The sequence below is a fragment of the Cyrtonyx montezumae genome, unplaced genomic scaffold, assembly GCF_038088225.1.
Source record: "Cyrtonyx montezumae isolate F1298 unplaced genomic scaffold, pur_monq_1.0 scaffold_0, whole genome shotgun sequence".
In the NCBI taxonomy this organism is placed as follows: Eukaryota; Metazoa; Chordata; class Aves; order Galliformes; family Odontophoridae; genus Cyrtonyx; species Cyrtonyx montezumae.
Window position 1 is genome coordinate 18,750,758 of NW_027071824.1, and position 7,220 is coordinate 18,757,977.

At 34.1% G+C, this 7,220-nt stretch overlaps 1 long non-coding RNA gene across 2 annotated transcripts; it reads left to right on the top strand.

Moving 5' to 3' along the window:
* Nucleotides 1–498: 498 nt before the first annotated feature.
* Nucleotides 499–6,941, top strand: LOC136044213 (uncharacterized). 2 transcript variants are annotated; one of them, XR_010621791.1, is made up of 3 exons: nucleotides 499–587; nucleotides 4,730–4,917; nucleotides 6,726–6,941. It is a non-coding gene; the product is annotated as an uncharacterized LOC136044213 (long non-coding RNA). The 2 variants fall into 2 exon arrangements; XR_010621792.1 differs by lacking the exon at nucleotides 499–587 and adding an exon at nucleotides 3,595–3,675.
* The last annotated feature ends 279 nt before the right edge of the window (nucleotides 6,942–7,220 follow it).

A 7,220-nucleotide genomic window follows, 5' to 3' on the forward strand; every position in this document is an offset into this window, starting at 1 on the left:
AATAGAGAATTTCAACACTTATTAGGGGATAGGCCTCCACATATGGAGGTTTGTGCTTGACTATTGTGACCATGCATGTGATCAGAACAGTTTATGTGCAAATCACCAGTTATCTCTCTTCTGCATATAAAATGGTCAGTGTGATGAGGGCTACAAATTATGCTTCCTGGTTTTCCACAGTATTTCACAATACATGTATATAATTTCCCTAGCTAGACTCTGATTTAAGAAGTTTAAGTTTTGAGATTCTTCTAATTTATCAGAGTGGAATATGGATTTTTAACATAAATGAGAAACAGGAACTGAAAGTATCAACTTTGCTGGTAAGTACTGGATAATCATTGAACAGATTGCAAGGCATTGCTATTTAAAAGCAAATCTGCTGTAACAATTATCAGTGATCCTGATCGCTTTCTGTCATTTCAGTTAAAAATGAAGATAAACAATGTAGCTTTTTTATCAATTATTTCAAAGCATTTTACAAAAAAAATGTCAGGATAATAATCTTTTTCAATTCATAAGGAAATTGGGGAAGAGCAAGAAACTGTGGAACACAAAAGAAAATATGATCTTCTCAGTATTATGAGGTAGGTAACCCAGGCGCTATGTTCTGCTGCTGTGGGACAAGAAGGGACAAGGCAGAAGCAGGTACCCTTGGGATGCTTATTTCACAGCCCCACGTAAGTGTCCCTAGCCTGTGGAAGAAAGTAGCAGAATGTGCAGTAGTATCTCTTTTTCCTCCTCCCACCTCAGGATGAAAACTAGAAAAAAAATGCTCTGTACTTGCATTTCAAAGGCATAGTCTAGTCCTTAGCATGTGGTCTGAATTGGAAATGTATTGCTGAAGTTAATACTAGATATTCAAGAAAAGTTCTCTTTTACTTATGTCTTTAAAAAAATCCCAGCTCTTAATGTTGAATGCACAGATTTTATTTTCTATTAGCATACCACATTCTTGAATTGTTAGCAAACAGAATTTTACAAAACAGTGTCAGATGACTGAATTACCTCTCCAGAGCAATTGGGAGGGATGGCCACAGTTTTACTGGACAGAGTATACTGAACTGTATTCAGATAACATGGACTGGGTTTATATTGTTGCATTAGAAATAAAACATACGATTTTGGCTATAGTCTTTGTCTGCCTTCCCATCTGATCCAGAGAGCTACTAATTTAGTATAAGTGTTCATTATGAAAAATGTAGTAGATCTGAAGCTGGATGACTGGATCCTGGGAGCTATTCAGCTATTCCATTATTATTATTTCAAAGACACTGAGGATTATACCATATGTTTCTTTAACTGTGTTCCTGGTAAAAGTATGATTTTGATTGGAACAGATTGAATGTATTCCATACATCCTAATCTATTACAGGTTATCCTTACCCTAGCAATTGAACTTTAGCTCTAAATCAAGAAAAAGAAAAAAAAAAGAAAAAAAAAGAGTGCAAAGGCAATTGTTTTCAAGTCTTTGCCAGATGAATCTGAATAGAAGTACTGTCAGAGTAAGAAAGAGTAAGAAGGATTTGACCCTCTGAGTAGATTTTATTTTCAAAGCAGGTTCCCAGAAGCCACAGAAAAAAAGGAAACAAAGCTAAAATTGGGACAAGGTCAACTGGATACAGAAGAGACTGTAACAAACCTAAAATAGTTCTGTTATTTTTGTTTCAGCTAAAGTTCACAGAATTTTTATTAATAATCTAACCTAGATATTTAGACAGGAATCAGACAGAACAACTTTTTAACGACTGCCCAGCGGGAAGGTTGAATTCATAACTAGTGTTAACTTCATACTTGACACTGACAGATACAGTTACTGCCTTAAATATTCAAAGACTAAGAAGTATCCCTCTACAAAGAGCATAACACACTATAGAGACTTGAAGAAATCTTCTGAGTATATTCTTTGTTTGGAAACATATATATTATACATACATATAAACAATGAGAAACACATGTATTTTGTCAGGACAAGATTCAGTTGTTTGCAACCAGTATGAGTAGGGGAAGAATCAGGTCTTATTTGAACATGATAGAAATGCAGACAGTGAAAAATTTCTGAGCAGAAAGTCATAATTTCAAATCAGTGGATAGAGTTAATTAATCTTAATTAAAAAAATGATGATACTATTTTTACTTCAGACTCTTCTCTAAAGTAATTATACCACAGATGAAGCATATACTTAGTCTTATCAACCATCACCTTCCCCAAATCCCCCCCCCCCCCCAAAAAAAAAGGAAAATAATAACAGAAACAACACTGCACTCTAAAAAAATAAAAAAATAAAAAAATAAAAAACAAAAAATTAGGCATCAGATATCATGACACGGTGGTACTCAACTTAGAGTTCCTTCTGTTGCTAAGAATAGAAATTACTGTTAGAAGTTTATTTGAAAAGGTGCCTGTAATTCAGAATTTGCCTTATGTCCAATTTAAAATCGTTTAAATTTATTTGTTCTCTTTCAGAATTTATACTTTAACATGAAAAACACCGAAGAGCACAAATTGTTCTTTATTTGACAATTTTAGATCTGGGAATATTTCATTTTGTTCTATTTTAGATTTTACTTCTGGTGTGAATATACAAATAGTATTCTGTCATTCTTTCAGTTTTGCAATGATCTAACAGTGAATTTTTCACTGGTGCAGCATGCAGATATTATTCTCTTTTATTTGCGTTTAAGCAAATATTAAACAAATATATAAAATATATATGCAGGGTATTGGGAAAATATGGCATATGCTTATGCTTATGATGAAGGCTGTTGTTCATTCTTCTGAAAGATGACACTTGAGAAATCAGATGACATGGAAAATACAGAGGTCTTAAACAGTGATACAGCTAAAATGCAAAACCAAGCCAACGACAGCAATATCCCTTACAAACTCTTTTTAATAGACACAAACTACTAAATCATTTAACTACAGGACTGAGTCTGACTGACAGCTGAAGAAAAGTGCACCTGGTATTTAGACATCAACACATATCACTCTCAGTGTCATAAAAAGGTATGCCAGATCTGATGTTCAGCCTGGACTGAGAATGTCATAGTACAAAGGAAAATAAAGTTTCTTGTTTATTCTTCGTCATTATCAGGCTGGCTGAGCCAGGAGCTGGCTCTAAGACTTCCTTAAAAACAAGAGCAAAAAAAGTAATCTATTAACATCCTAATCACAAAAATGACAAAGTAATCTTCATACTGTGTTAATAACTCTATTGCCTTTGTGGGTAGGACATACAGAGTAATCTCACTGGGGTTACTCTTAGTGTTATAATCATGGATTTGTTAAATGTGTTAGGAAATCATGATATTTACTGTATAATTAGTAAGAGCTCTTGATCCTCGTTGCCTAAAATCCCAGTAATGCCCAAAGGCACAGAAGACTAGCTTCTTTCTGTGTTTTACCGTGGGTAAGCTTAGGTGCATGAAGATTAAGTCCTGCCAAAGGCCAGGCAGGGAATCCTTAGTAAAGCCCAGAAAACTTTAAGTTTCATCTGAGTACTTTAACCTCACAGAACAATTGTTATCAGCCTTTTAATTTCACTGAAAAAGCCCTTAAATACTCAGTATAATAACTGAAGGATGATCTTCAGGTAACTTGAGGAGAAGATTTTTCTGCTTTCCACCTTAAAAGAGCGTGGGTATATTAAACAATGAGAACTGACAACAAAGGTAAGCTAAAAGCTAAACATAATAATACACTGTTTTCAGCATTTCAAAAGAATTAAATACAACACATCAGCAGCTTCAAAATCCTTTTGAACAAATGCACTCAGAAACAACTAACTAGCAAACAAAGCTATTATGAAGATGACAGTGTGGTTAGTGAACTTTTGGCACATCAACTCTGTAAAGTGTAGGCCTCTAGAAATATTCCTCACATCTAAATAAGTAGAAAAGCAAATTTAACAACAGATACTGAGGTCAGGGTATTATAATTTGCTGATTTTTATGAAATCTAGTAGATGAGAATCTCCCTAAAATGAGAAGTGTGCCCCTTATTTATTGTTGAATGGATCTGATTTTCTTTAAATTTTAAAGGATCAATATAGTGATCAGAATTTCAGAACCATTGAGATAACCCATGTTTCTTTATATCTAGGTTAATTTTTATTCTGCCATAACAATATAGAAGCATCTAAACAACTTCCATAACATGAGACGGAAGATCAGTATGCTATCACATATCAAAATTTTCTAAGTAATTTCTAGCTTATCTCAATGGACAGATAGAACATTATCCCAGTCTACAAAGACTACAAAGCATGGTTTCAGTAGTACATGGAAATGGCAACATCCTTTGAAAAGTACAATTCTTTAGCTGCTGGTTTCAAGTAGCTATGCACAAGTAGCTGTATGGCAGAAAAAAAAAATAACATTTCAGCCTCAGTAATAAGGAATGTCATTAACAAATAGGTAGGTCATCATGTCTCATTATCTTTCAAGAGTGTCACAGCAGAATCAACGTAGCTTCAGTGAGGATACTGCTGGATTGCATCCCTTCTCATAGCTTTCAGAAGGACTACCATTATTTTTTCAGTAAGAAATCTTCAGTTTGTAGGATTGCAAAAATGCTGAATCAAAATGTCAGTTATTAAATAGGAAAGAATCAAGTTGAATTGTTTTTCTAATGCGATAAACACTGCTGTGTCCACAAAGTCCATCTTCTAGGCTTTGATTAATGAAAGTCATTCATCAAATGCTTAAAGTTAACTTTCCTCTACAGGAGGACTTTCAGGATTAATATGGGCCTCTGGAGATGAGATACGGGATGTTCTGAAGGATGCTAACCTCCCAGACTGAACAGAAAAGAAGCTATGAACTGATCTCTAACCATCTCTTCTATAACACCGAACTCACAGAGTTAGAACAGCAAAGGAGAACCTGCAGCTATGCTGTTTCAGCTCATGACAAGTACCATCTTGTCTTTTAGTTTTTGTTCATTTTGATCAGCTTGAATTGTTTCATCCCTTCTATTTTATTCTATCTTTCTTTATAACTGCACATTTCAGAGCTACATACTCCATTTTATTTCTGAACACCTTTCAACACATGTTTGATGTATGTATGTAATGAGATTTCTATCGTTAGAAAGATCTGTTCAGCATATTGTTTCATTAAGAATGGGTCAGTTGCACGATTTCAATGGCAATCACTAGAATAGAGGTCCTTGCTGGCTTTCCTCAGTATTTTTCCCATTTCTTTTGATAGCCTTTTTTCTCATTTCGTTTCTCTTGAAGCCTTCATATGTTGATACAACACTGAGACAATAAAGGGGATGCAGATACAAAGTTCAAACTATGGACAACATACTTCAGATGTCAGTTATTTAAGAAACAAACAGAAATGTAGCAACAAATCAGGGGGAAAAGGAAAGAAAAAAGACTATAGAGCAAATTAAAGCTGATAAAATAGGTCTAAATGGACAGTCCTTTTTTCCTCTAGGGGTTATGGATCTGAACTAAAATAAATTCATAAGCCACTTTGCTGGACATAAACATTTAATTCACAATGACAAACATGACTGTTCTTTCTTGTGCTGGAGATTTATCTGAAATTGATAACAATGTCCTTCTAAATTTTCCACTGTGGGAATGTATTCAACACACTTCTAAACTCACTTAAGGGTCACAAATAACTTGCACAAATATCATTGTTAGGTATTTAAACTATGAGCTAATTCAGTTAGTTGAGCAAGCATGAGAAATCACAAATTATTCATCTTACCTTATTAGGTGAGCACACAAGTAGTTATTAGTAAAATAATCAATGTTCTAAAAGTCTAATTCTATAATCTCAAGCCCGTTGTTTGGAAAATCACCAAACATGAATGTTATTAAATTTCAATTGCCAAATATGCAGAGAAAACATGTACTGGAGCTTGCCTTCTTTTTCTTGCTTTCTTTTTCTTTTTTTCCTTTCCTTTTAACAAGCTAATGGAGTGTCTGTGGGGTTTTTGCATCAATATCCTGCCAAGCTTTCAGCTGCTACATAAATATCTTTTTTTGCATAATCACTGCTTTAGATAGAAGCTCAAAGTCACTTATGGAGGAAAAAAAAACAAAAGCCCAATACAACCAAAAAGAAAATCTAAGCACGGAAAATAGAAAATAGGATGGATTTTGTGTGATACTTGAAAAAGCAGAAAGCAAACTGAACAGTCCCTTATGTATTTTCAGATTTAGCAAAATTAATAGTATTAATTTGAACAGAGAAATTCAGGAAAAGTTGCTACAGACATTAAATAACCAAAAGCCTGAACTATGTAATTAATTTAAAATATGTACATGTTTCTATGGGATGTATTAAAAACATAGAGGAAATTTTTATTTTCCCATGAAAATATCATCATTTCTTGAAGACTTTTATCATTGCTCTGCTATGCAGAAAATTATTTTTCCTTCATTGCAAAACTACTGAACTGTGCAGAGATAAACTCAGTGCCTAGGTGCCCTGAAGACTCTTCCTAAGTAATAGTCGGGGCACCCAAATTTCACTCCAGCTTTGACTCTAGTACTGCTGTTTCATGCCTGGTTTAAACTGATCTAAAACTACTGTCCTGGAAAGGAACAGTCTTGCTTTTCCTGTTCTTCCCAAGCTCATTCCCACCCTTCCCTTGTATGAACTCTACTGATTTGCATAGCTACAGAGAGATAGCTCAGCAACCAGTTGCTGAAACCTGGCAATTTTAAAATTTATTTTTATTTTTATTATTTCCACAGAGCTAACATGAAATTTATTTAATTTGGTAATAGAAAAGAAGCGTCAGAAATTGGATGAACCTTGGACCATGCATGAGATTAAATTCATCACTAAGCTGAACCTTCAACAAGAAGCTTTGCTGAAGATTACTGTGTGAATAGTCAGTCTTTGGTTTCTCACTTTAATAAAAAATGCTGATACTACAAAATTAGCCAGCCAACTCTGACTTGGTCTTTATTTGCTCTTCTTGCCTAACAATGTTTTATGTCAAAGAATATAGAAAAAAATATATAGAAAAAATATAGAATATTTTTGAACTGTAGTTCCTTTTACATCTGTTGAACATAAGGTCCAGAGTCATATTTACCTCTTACTTCCTCTCCTGTCTTTCCTATTTTTCCCATGACATTATGGTGCTGCACATTATATCATCAGTAGACATTACTGTCAAGACTTATCTTGAAATATATATTGTTTATATCAGAAGCTCAACACTGAACACAAAGAGATGATGC